The sequence below is a fragment of the Lonchura striata genome, chromosome 6, assembly GCF_050655825.1.
Source record: "Lonchura striata isolate lonStrDom1 chromosome 6, ASM5065582v1, whole genome shotgun sequence".
Taxonomy (NCBI): Eukaryota; Metazoa; Chordata; class Aves; order Passeriformes; family Estrildidae; genus Lonchura; species Lonchura striata.
The window spans coordinates 23,380,236-23,392,718 of record NC_140708.1 but is presented as its reverse complement, the minus strand read 5'-3'; the positions used below and the strand labels follow the sequence as shown (position 1 = coordinate 23,392,718).

The window sequence follows — 12,483 nt, the reverse complement described above, 5'->3', positions numbered from 1 at the left end:
GTCATCCATGGCCCAGTGGAGTTGGTGTCCTGAGCCAAACATACAGCTGGCTTTCTGAGGCAAGGATCCAGAGACAACTGGAGCTACAAGGCCCACCTGTCTCACAGCATCCAATACTGTCCCTCATGTTGCTTCTTGTCAAACTTCTCTCTTCTTTGCCACTCCAATTTCCACACACAAGCGGAAAAACAAGATTGATGCCTTTACATCTATGATACCAGCCACACTAATTTATCTAATGATTCAGAAAGCCAAGAATCACAGAACTTCTTCAGCCTGAGGCTGGAGGTCAGCTGATGCAGATTTCCCCAGAAACACACTTGCAGTATGCTTCAGTTGTATTACATTCACCAAATAGCTGATGGCTCCAGCAACAGCAGACACGTCCTCTGGCTACTGCTATGCCATTGCCTTTGCTTGTAGTTCAGCCCAACTGCAAACCCAAATGGGAAGGGGCTTTGCTGAAAAGCCTGCATTTCTCCCTTCAGCAGGTTTGTCTCCTTATAAAAAAATAAAATTCAGCTGAATTTGTTGAGGGAATACATTTTTGTGCTGCACATTTGTAACCTTCAATCTAGAGAAAAAAGCAAGTTAGACATGTGTTCCTTTCAACATTTCAGTGTCCAAAAGTTGAATTAGCTGCAGGCTTTTCCCCACTCTTTGCCTTTCTTGCTAAAATCCATCATATTTTCTTGACAAAAAGAAAGTTGATTAAAAAATGTTCTTAGAATGATTATGCATTTCTTTAGGGAAGCGGCTGTGTTTCATTTTCCTCCCTTATTTTCAGTGGCAGAACGGAAGCTGACAGAGAAACCACAGAGAAAAGCGAGGCAGAAATTTAAACCATCTGCTTAACCATCAATTTCACTCATCATTTTTCTCAGCAAACCTTGAAATATGCAATAAAGGAGGCATTCAGCTCCTTCAGCACATCCTCCCAGAGAAGCAAAAGCACAAAGAAGCTGCAGGCCCAGGGATCTGAGCGGCTCAGCTCCTCTCCCTGGGCACACGCACAGGGCAGGCGTGGAGGAGAGGTGTACAGAGGCCACCCCACCTCCTTGGCTGGGTCTTCTCTGGAGGTCAAAGCCCTGGGGAGGTGGAAGGAGAAGACAGCTGCTGGTGGTGCGGCCAGGCAGCCCTGGCTGAGGCAGAGCCCCTCCTGCCCAGGCCTTGGGCAGCACCATGCCCCTGAGGGGAAGAAGGCGCCATGAGCCGAAGCACGGCCACACCGTGCAGCCTGCCAGGCAGCTCACACGTCTGTGCGCCTGCACAGTGACTACCTTCAGCCTTAAATTAAATGGAGCTCATGCTGAGGAAGCCCTGAGAGGCAGCTGGTGCAGTCCTACAGTGCATCCACAAGGAGAGCAGCTCCTGCCTGCCAGCATGCCTTGCGCGCCTGAGCACTCTCAGCCTGTATCGGGAGCCCCATACGTCCCTCACGGCTCCGGCACCAACGGCTGGGCTTAAAAGGACAGGGCAGTCTGCAGCCTTGTCCTGTGGTCGAGCTCCTAATTGTCTCAGCATTGATCCAAGTGATCAGCATTGATCCAAGCGATCCATTTCCTTGGCCCATGTTTCCACCTGAGCAGGGTCAGGAGTTCTGCAGCAGGTCCTCTGTGCCTCCTGGCACCCAGCCGACACCTTTTGTCAGCAGTAGCAATGGTACGTTGTATGGATAATTTGTCACTTGAATTTTGCTATTTCAAAATGTTTCATTAGAAACAAATTCCCTCCATCTACACAAATCTGTTAGTCAAAATGAATATTTCCCTATATTTTTGTTCAAACATGAACCAACAGAAGTGTATCCAATGGCCTGCATCTTACGTGTTGGGCTGCAATAGAGGTTTTCAGTCTTTCGAAATCTGTGCAATCCTGAGGTAGTTTCCTACAAACTATTATGCAGCACATGTAAATCAGCTGTTTGATAGCCTCACACTTTGATCATTTTTTGCCTCTGTTAAAATGAGTCAGGGGGCCTCACTTGATGATATAAATACAGAAGTACACCAAATAATTTTAAGCTACACTTTTAAAAAATTCTGTGCATAAATAAATCTCAAAACTATTCCAGAGTCAGTAAAATAACATCAACTTTTAAAAACACAAGAAAAAAGAAGCCTAATTTAAAAATGGGTATGTAACAAAAGTGGAAACATTTTTGTTTAAAATTGTCAGACCCAAACAGAACTGAATAAATAGAATATTTTCCCCAGAAGGAAGAAAAATATCAAAATGAAAGTTTCTCTGGGAAGCCACTATTTTGATTAAATGTCACCTACTTGACTAGAAAAGCACTGTGCAGGAAAATTTTAAGGCAACTCGACTGAACACATGATCTCCACACTAGAACCCATGTTAGTCTAATGAGATTGAGGAAGTTGAAAGGCCAGTGCAAAAATTATAATTGGCATACCAATAGCATGCCCCTTCCTGTACCTCAGATTGGTCTTCCACTACAGGACACAGAGGAATTCATTGTTTTCTTGTAAACTCAAAAGTTGTTGAATTAAACTGTTATGATAAAGAAGATCTGCAGGGTTTTTTTTTTAATATTTACAAAGCAAAGTTTGTAAAAAGACTTTTAATACAGAACGCTTATCAGAAAATAGCACTCAGACACATGCAGATAAAAACACAAGATGTAATTACAAAACACACTTTGACCAGAGCTGCTTTTCTTGGAAGATTTAGTCTTATGTTTTCTTGGAGGATTTACTCTTATTCTCTCTGCAGAAGGATCATCAAAATCTCTGTGGACAACATCACTTTCTTAAGTTTCATAAATGAGTCCTAGTTCCTGTTTTACACCCCCTTTGTTTTCTGCAAGGATGTTTTGTAGCTTGCACAGCCTACAGCAACGCTCATCATCATCTTAGAGGAAATAGGAAGCCTGAAGTTCAGGCTAAACAAATTAAACAAGATCGTTCATGCACAAGTGCGACAGCAGACATTTTTCCAGCTATGATATGTCCCTTGCTAACAACTATTTTTTTTGTTTTGATTGGTTGAGTAGTTTGGCTTTTTGGGTTTTTTTGCAGCTCCAAAGTCTACTGGTAAACTCCAGCTCTTGTGACCTTGTTCTTCAATAAGTTGTGCTCCCAGAGAGACTCTGCACATGTCCAGGGAGGCTGCTTTCCCACAGTCATTCCTGCTCAGGTACCTGCAAGTGCCCAATAAGCCAGGCTTAATGAGCTGTCACACCCTGTTAAAGGATAAGCCTGTTTTTGCTATAGATATACTTCTAGCACTGTGAACTAGACTCATGCATCTTCCCTTTTCGTCAATTCTTTATGTATAGAACCAATACTCCAATTGCATTTTGCTTGCCATTCCATTAAAATTCTGGACAAAAGGAATGGGGATGAAAACAGTGGTTTTGCTATCTGACATGTTCTGATTAAAAAAAAATTATTGAAGCTGAGTAGCTTCCCTGGGGATTGTTGCTTTTAGGGTGTTCAAATGGCCCTGTTCTAGGTTGGTAAATAATAATAATTAAAAAAAATCTTCTTAATTTCAGCTTAATTTATAGCCAGATTCTACATTAGTGTTTGCTTTTGTGCTTGGAATGGGATAAATAAGGATACACAAAATTGCTGCTGCTAATCAGAGAGGTAATTTTAGTCCTGAAATAGAAGCTGAGCATTGCACAGGGAGAAAATAATTTGTTAAGGGGGCAAATTAGATCAACAAGGAACTAGTCATTGGCTGTGTGATCATTTGGAGCTCGGAGCATTCAGCAGAACTTGAAAGCAGAGCTGTCACAGCAGAGGTAGCTAACACATGCAGCAAAGGAGGAACTGGTAAAAGAATGCAGTCCTTACCTTGCAGTGGGGCTCACCACAAGAGGGAAGTGCAACAGGCTCCTCAGCGGCTCCGTGTCACACGGGTGTCCCTTTTGCTGCTGTGCCATTGCAGGGCTGCAGAGCAGTGGCTCAGATCTGACAAACCAGAGAATTCTTTCTGCAAGGCTGCACATTAGGATGCCAGTTCAGACACGGGGTCTCTAGGATCACTGCCCTCAAGAAATGCCTGGCTGGAAGCAGGGAAATGTGAATGGCAGGCTTTACATGGAGGTCTACAAAGGCTTATTCAGTAACAAGAGTTGCTAAGCTGTCTAAAAAACAGACAGCAGTCATAAGGTGAAACTTAAATATTGTTTTGTATCTCAGTACATCAGACACAATAGAGATGCCTCTAACTTGAAGGAAGCAGAAGCCTACCTTGTCAAAGTCTGGGACCTATATGCATTCGGAACGTAACCCTTCATCCAAATATGTAGCAGCAAACTAGTACCAGAACCTGTGCTCAGAACATTGACAGAGCTACTAACAAAAAAAACCCAAAACCCAAAAAATAAGTCAAAATCGGGCATATGGCTTGTACTTTGTTTGCCACAACTCAGAGGGAGGATCCCTCTTAAAAGACATCTGAAATGCACAGACGACAAGCATATGACTAAATCTTTAGTGAGACAGGCCAAGCTCTGGTGGCATTTTTATTTCTATTTAATGTCTTATCCTTTTTAATTTCCAATAAACGTTTATTTTCTATTTTTATTTCTTTTTTTTTTTCTCAAATGAGATGAGAATAAAGATGAAAAATTCAGCCAGCCAGCCTTGGCCCAATACAGGCATTCCTGCCAGAGATATTCAGAGCTCTCCCCTTTCCACAGGCCAGTTTTGTCCATATAGATCTTAAATAGGAAATTGTCTTTACCTCCTTTTAGCTTCTGTCTGAGTTCCAGAGAACATTATTTGCTTTGTGGTTCTCAGCAGTAACATGGGCAGGGTTAATTCTGAGCATTTTCTGTGTTGGCACCATCCTCCCTGAGCATCACGAGGTGGCAGCACAACAGAAGGGCTTGCAAAGGCTGCTCTTGCATCCTGCAGCCAAAAATCTCACATACCTGCAAGTACACAGTTCATTTGCATATTAGAGTTACAGCTTCCATTTATTTTCCTGAGACCATCTTAAAAAAATAAGACACTAGAGTGCCACAGCACAGAATAGAACCACTCACCTGCCTGTTCACATGCTTTCAGCAATTTAAGCATTTATAGGATTACATTTTCACACTCTCATCAGCCTCTGGAATGGACAAGTTTTAGTTGGGCACCCAGCAGAGAAGCCACTTAGAAAACTGTGGTGTACTTTGACCTTCTCCTTTTAGGGACACAGCTTATAATGGTGTCAGTATGTAGCAGAACAGATAAAATATTATGGATGAAGAATGAAACTCTGGGGGAAGCAAATTACCTTTAATTTTTGTCAGCACTGACAAAACAAAAAGCATAAGGGATATTTAGTTTTAAAAATGGGTTTTGATACTTTCAAAACCAAATTAGTTGATGCTTTGTTTTGGAAAAGCATTTTTTCCTTGAACAAAATATTAGTAAATATTAGTAAGGCTAGATGAAGGATAACAAACAAGAATATACTGAGACAAATTATATTAGTGGGGAGTTCAGGTAGGTGATTTTTAGAGGGTTATTTGGTTGCTTTTAAACAAAACAAAATCCCATTCATAAAACTTTAATGAATAGTTCAGTTCTCTCTGAAAATCCAGTATTATAGAACTTTTAAGTACCTTATTTTTTCCAAGTTGAAATTCCCTGCAGGAACTCAAGCGTAGGAATCTTGTTAAGGATCTAGAACCACGGGATTTTTTTGGTCCTACAGTTTTCTGACTTTTCAAATGAAGTATCTCTATGCAGACTCATTATACTGCAGCTATGAGTGGACAACCTCCACAGCAGAGCATATCTGAGAAGACATTTGTAAAACTAAACAGTTGATTAGTCCAAATGAGTCTGCTCCACATATGAATATCGGGGCAGGCAAAGGGAAGAAGCATTTTTTACCTTCCAGGAAACTGGTTTCCTTGTAAACAAGATGCTGATTACCAAGCAAAGACAAACTAATAGGATAATACCTACTCTAAAATAAATGATGCTTTAAAATACTGTGATTCCTAAATTTTATTCACCTATAGAGAAGTTGAAAATATTTTAAAAAATAATCTCATTTTTTTCCATAACACTTTGATCCAAAAATTTTCATGGGAACATATTTTCAGATAACACTTATACATAATAAGTAATATTTCTTATTCTTTCATACATCTTGAAAAGCTTATCATAGAGATCAGTTTTACAGACTCCATTTCACAGGCTGGAAACAGTAACAATAAGAATTGAAATTACATACCCAGTCAGTGGCAGAGCCACTAATAGTACCTGGGCCTCCAAACGCCAAGTCTGGAAGTCATTAACAACTCTATTTTAATTTCATTATTTTCTTCTTCTCTGCTTAACATAATTTGAAACAAAAGAAAAATGGGTCAGTGTTAAAATAACAGCACATCTGAAATTTTTAACTCCCTCCATTTTTCACCTAGCCTCCAGTTTTCACCCTAGTTTCATTTTGAATCAAATCTGCCTAAATGACTATATTTTTTCCCTGAGGCAGCAGGAGGAGATACATTCCTGAGGATGCCAGTTTCAGTCCAAAGTGTCTAAAATATGCATGCACTGCTCTTTGATTCTTGACACTAAAAGAAAAAAGTAACATTCATCTTGCAGAGATAGGATTCAAGTTTTAAATAATGCATTTCTTTATCTCCTCTCCCAGCCAAGGACCTCATTTCTTCTAGGTCCATAGGTGACAGAAAGGATGAGCAATTGCCCAGGTTCCTGTGTTTTATGCAGCTGATTCATGAGGTCCTGCAGCTCCTCGTCAAAGGATATATTACTGTCACTGTTCTCAAATGTGCAGGGAAGGTCTAGGGGTGTACAGAAACACGTGAACAAGTGAGATATCCGTGATGTTTCCAGGCTTTCATATTCTACCTGTCTCAGGAGCATCAAAGAAGCTCAATCTGGCAAATTTTGTTAGATGGTTAGAGCAGACTGCATAACTGTGTAGGTAACACAATTAGAATCAGAGATGTGAGCACAACAGCACAGTTAACTGTGACTTGGTCATATTAAGAAACTTAATTTTGAAGTTTGAGATGCTTTGCTTACATAATGCAAAACCCAAACAACATGAACTACTCCAATAAATTCTGATCCAGCAGGTCAGTTAAGCACATATTTCAATATGAAGCTTGTGAGCATTCTCATTATTTAAATTTAACCTTCAAATACTTTTCTACATTGGAATCAGGAAAATAAATTCAGAAAGATCAGAGTACATTTCACAGAGAATTTCTGTGAGAAGAATCACCCATTTAAAAGAGGAAGGGAACATCTTCAACTATGATTTCCCTGATTTGACATCAGTAGCAGCCCTCTTAGATCTGTGATGATCTGAAGATGATAGTGAGGCAAGGGCTAGAGAGAAAAAGTAGCATTTTGTTAGATCAAAAGACATAGCAGCAGAAAGGAGGCTTTAAGACAGACTCAGAAACATGTCGACAGAAGGGACCTCTGAAGGTTCCTTAGTCCAGCCTCCTGCTTGGAACAGAAGTAGCACCAGAACCAAACCAATCTAATAATCTTAAAAATCTCTGAAGGCTGACCTCTCCCCTGCTCTGCAGGTATCTGTCCCAGTGCTGCATCAGCACTCTCCTGGTCAAAAAGATATTCTGGGCTCCAGTGTGAGCTTCTAAGGTCCAAACTTGGGGGCATTGCTTTTTGTGTTTCAGCATCTGTACTACCAGGTGTTGGATTTTATGCTCTGAAAATGTCCTTTAACTACTTGTGGTTGATATTAGATTTCTCCACTAGCCTTTTGGCCGGACTAAGCAAGTCTGTCTCCGTCAACTCTTCCTTGTAGGAGAGGTGCCCTCATCATCAATAGTCTGAGTAGTCCTTATTCACATTGAAACACTTCAAACCAAATATAATTTGGGAAAAATTTATTTCTGCATACCTTAATTGTGTTAACTCTATTTTATCTGGCTGTGAGACACAAGTTGCAGTGTCATTGTTATCCTATTTCAGATTGGAAAATATCCACTAGATCTTGTATGGAACAGAACCAAATAACTCTAAGTCTCTAATCTGCCCTGACATGTCCCCAGTAGAAATTGCAATGGTTAAAAGATTTCTCTCTGCCTCACTGATAAAGCTGTTATCTAGACATAAAATTAAGATGGGCACTGGTTGTCCATAAATATATAATGGATAATAGTTATATCTCGTTTTCCTGTGAAAAGCAAATGCAATGCAATACTTGTGAGCCTTCCTGTCTCAGTATCCTTATGTTCATCTTCATTAACAAAGGAATCTTTGCTTGTAGACATATGTAGGAATATGGCAACAGCAGGAATTTCTGGTACTAAAGGGGTGATATAATTTCTGATACTGGTATAATAAGGATAATACCACAAAGACAAAACAGAAAATATAAAAAAATTTAAAACTGTAAACATACTTTGTCTTACTGATTATGAAATTTAGAATATCTGGATTTATAAGACACTAACTGCTCTTAAGAAAGTTCTTGCATTCATAATCTAAGTGTTGCTTTCCTATAATATATGAAGGTACATCACAAAACACTTTTGGAAATCTTTATCAGATCATTCAGACTTGTCTATCCTTTTCTTTACCACTTCAATTGCACTGCCTAATAGCTTCTCAAAAGCTAAACATTTCTGTTAAAGGTTTCACTTCTTGTTAGAAGAGCACACCTTGACATGGTCAGAAATCACTGTTTATAACAAAATCAGAGAAGACACATCAATTTCTCTGATGTTTTTCAAGTATAAACAAACAAAAAATAAATACAAGCCATGCGTTTTTAATCTACTATGAAAAATAACATACAATGCTCAAGGTGTTTTTGCAGGCCACTTATGTAAAATATCTATTTTTATTACTTACAGGATACTCTTTGGAATAAATTTGGATTACATTAAGGTATTTCCAATAGGAGTAGGTGAGATCTTACAGGGGTATAGGTACACTTGGTATATGTTCATGACTGCAGAGGAGAAAAAAATGAAAGTGTGCCAGGAATGTCTCTACAGGGTAGTTTCTTGTCCCACTGAAGTCCAAGGCAGCTGTATCATAGGCTTCTCTCAAGCTACAGCTGCTCTCTGGAGAGTCACTCTTATATCCTGAAATAAAAGATTAATTACTCCTGACCTATTTGTGGGACATGACTAGATAGGAAGGAACATTGAGTGTAAAAGAATAATAAAGACACCCAGAAATTCCCTAGTTTCACTCTGAAAAACATTAAAAATTATTTTTGCTTAGTGTCCTGCTTAGCCCTCACTCCTGAATGTAGCTCTGCAAGATCAGAGTTCTGTCCTTTCCTGGCAGCCATGGTGTGCTGGGCACATTCACTGCCTCCTGCAGTAACCATCACCCCTGGGAAGCCCAAGATGTCATTAGGCATATGCATTTTCTTACTTTTCAGCCAAACCCAAAGAAATTGTTCCAGTCTTTGTCACTTGGCATTCAATGATCCCCAAACTAAAGTTTTTCCTAAATCACTTTTTTCCTCAAAGATGCCTTTGACCTTTCTGTTGTTTCCAGAGCTGCTCTAGAACATCTACACAGCTTTCTCCATTCTACAGTATCGGTTTACATGGTATTAGAGAGGCCATCTCCAAAGAAGAACAGGAAAATTCTCACTTCATGGCTTGAGTGTTTCTTGCTATAAACCCTAAGACTGCCAGTAAAATCACTGGTTACTGAAAGCTGAAAGACCAGTAGCCTTTTTCACCTGGAAAACCAGCTGGCATCATCAGCATCAAGAGATTTCAAGTGGTGCTAACTCAGTCTGTAAGCAAGGCCTATATCAAATAGAAATTCCTTCTGGTTATTAGTTACTTGAAAAGTTATTAATTGATGTACAAACTTCTTCAGCAGAATTCCAGAGTTCCTGAATACATAACCATTCAAACTTGCCTTGCAGAAGAAATGTTGCTGCAGTTATTGATCTCAAAATGCACACTGTGGTCTTTCCTTGTTTCTCTAGACCCTTTTCCACCAATTTCATTTTATAACATATTATAACAGATTGCAATTTTGGTTACAGTCTAAATAAACTGGATCTGAGATTCAGTGGGGCCAAAGTCCAGGGTGATTCGATCTTGGGCTTTGATCCAGGTGCATCATGCTGATGAGCAAAGAAAATGTTATCAGTCAGCTAGTTACAACAAGTCCTTGGCCTGCAGATAGGAGCAGAAGATGAGGAGGAGGAAAAAAGGATATACCGTGTGATAATTGGTAGGTGACAGCATGCTGTGTGTGCAGCCTGGGGAAACAGAGATCCATTCAATCTGCCTCACAACAGCTTCTGCAACTTCACTGGCCCACGCACTCTTCCGTCTCAAGCACCCGCCGTGTTTCATAGCCTCCAGTCATCAGCCTTGGCGCCAACACATGAATCACATCTTCTGTGAGGGTCCCCACTGCAGTAACTCATTATCATCCTCTGCAGTTAGATAGCACTTGCCAATCCCAGATCTCAAAACACTGCATTAATATGGATATGACCTGGGATTGAATATCCTGCTTGTAGCCATGGGAAATTAGCTGTCATTAAGACAAGAGACCCCATCTCTTCACTCTCCTTAAGCTTTCTAATCCCTAGGTCACATCACCTGCCTCCATTTTGTGTGGTTATCCATCAATGGGGAATACTTGTGATAAGGCACAAGAGTTTTTCCACATTCCAAAAAGGCAGCAGATAATTAATGACCACATTTATTTTTAGATTCACATAAGAGCCACATAGTAACACTTCTCCAGTATGTGGGTATTCAATTGATTTCTGTTTTCTAGCCTACTAGATGCTTACTGCTCTACAACACACTTTCATTCTGGGTTTGACAAAACAGCAGGATATAACTATGAGAGCAGTGGTTTACAACAGCTGGTACACATTATCACTTTGGTATCCCAAGCCTTCAGGGATGCCCCTTGCAACTCAGATCAGCCATAAAAAGTCCTATTGCCTTCAGCTTAGCAGTTTCTTAACTCACTCTGAAAAGCCTGCTAAATAGGGCAGCCCTTAGAGCCCAGCTATGGAACAGAATAACCAGCAAACCCCCTTTTCTCCCTCAGGATAAGAGGGAGAGCCCAGCAGGGCAGACCATAGCATCCATTGGAAATAGCCAGGTTCAATCAGAACACAAGAACATCTAACATGTTTATAATGATGAAGAAGCAGGTCTAGGGTCAAGCTAGGAAAACACCCCACAGCTCTATGAGTGAGAATTACATAGAATAAAGATTACCAGTACCAGACAGAATCTTCCAGTTAGGTAGATCCACAGTATTGAAAGAGATGTAAGTTCTAGCTGAAAAAAAAACAGACTACAGAGCATAACCCAAATTCATACCTCACTACAGACAGACTGAAGGCTAATGTTCCTGCTAGACAGTTTAAGCTAGATACAAAGCACAAGGCTGGGCTTAAATAGCGGTCCTGGACCTGTGGGCAGAGGGTGTGGATAGTGACCATGTGAGATGAGCTAGAGCCATTAAGGTTAATAATACACTTCAGGACCACAACACAGGTTTCTCCCATCTTTGCAGAGTGTGTTTACATGGGAGAACATCTCTGCTGCTGGGATGGAAAGGAGCTGTTAGGCTCACGCAAGAGAATTAAGGTAAATATAAACCATTGAGATGACTTGTTCTAGTTTTCTTCCTGAGTTTAAGCAGATCAGTATAGAAGCTTTAGAAATTAAACATTCCTGTAGTATCCAGTTCCTTCTGGAAACTTGTGCTACCCTTCTACTGGATCTACTCTTAGTGTTTCTGTAAGGAACCACTTCTTTAAATTTTCAGACCAAAGCATTGCAGATTGTGTGGAACCACTTGCTGAAGGTGATTACTTTGTTGTGTTTTGTTTTGTTTTTCTCTCAGATGACTTGTTTGTTTTAATTAGGTTTGTTTTCCTTTTCTTGGCAAACAGTTTACTTCCCCCAAATAGTGTCTGATAATTTTAGACCTGAACTTTACACCAATATTTAAATTGAAGGAAAAAGCTCCAACCCCACCCCCCCTCCACTTTCCTTGTCTTTAAATATCATTTAAATTATGTTTATACTTTAAAATGGCTTTAATAAGGGCTGAAAATGTTTAAGTCAAAGCAAAACAGGGTCAAATTGAATGTTTCTCTGTCCACTGAATATTTTTTATTTAACAGGAAAAACTTAGATTTCACCATTTAGTGTTGAACTTGGTTTGAATGTTTTCATTTTACTCATAAACATGATAATTGCTTATATAGCTCATATTATATAATTTTTTCCTAGGGTGGAAATCAAGTTTTCATGGGAAGTGACTTAGCAGGATAAAGTGCTCTATGCTTCCCATGAGGTTAAAAGTTCAGTCAACTTTATCCCTTGTCATGTTTACTGTACACATCTTTTGAGTTCCTGCTCAAACTGAAAAATGATATGTATAAACAGCACCAAAAGAGACAGGAATTGCTAAAAATACAGAGAGAAATAGAGTTCTATTAAATGGTTGCTCAGAAAGGCAGGAATGCAACACCCCTCTGGTGATG

General features: G+C 39.8%; 1 protein-coding gene across 1 annotated transcript in view; it reads left to right on the top strand.

Moving 5' to 3' along the window:
* The first annotated feature begins 11,443 nt into the window (after positions 1 to 11,443).
* Positions 11,444 to 12,483, top strand: part of ARHGAP22 (Rho GTPase activating protein 22) — a 126,039-nt gene continuing 124,999 nt past the window's right edge. The window contains exon 1 of the mRNA XM_085583616.1: positions 11,444 to 11,578. The gene's annotated coding sequence lies outside the window, so the exon portion shown is untranslated. The remainder of the gene's footprint in view (positions 11,579 to 12,483) is intronic.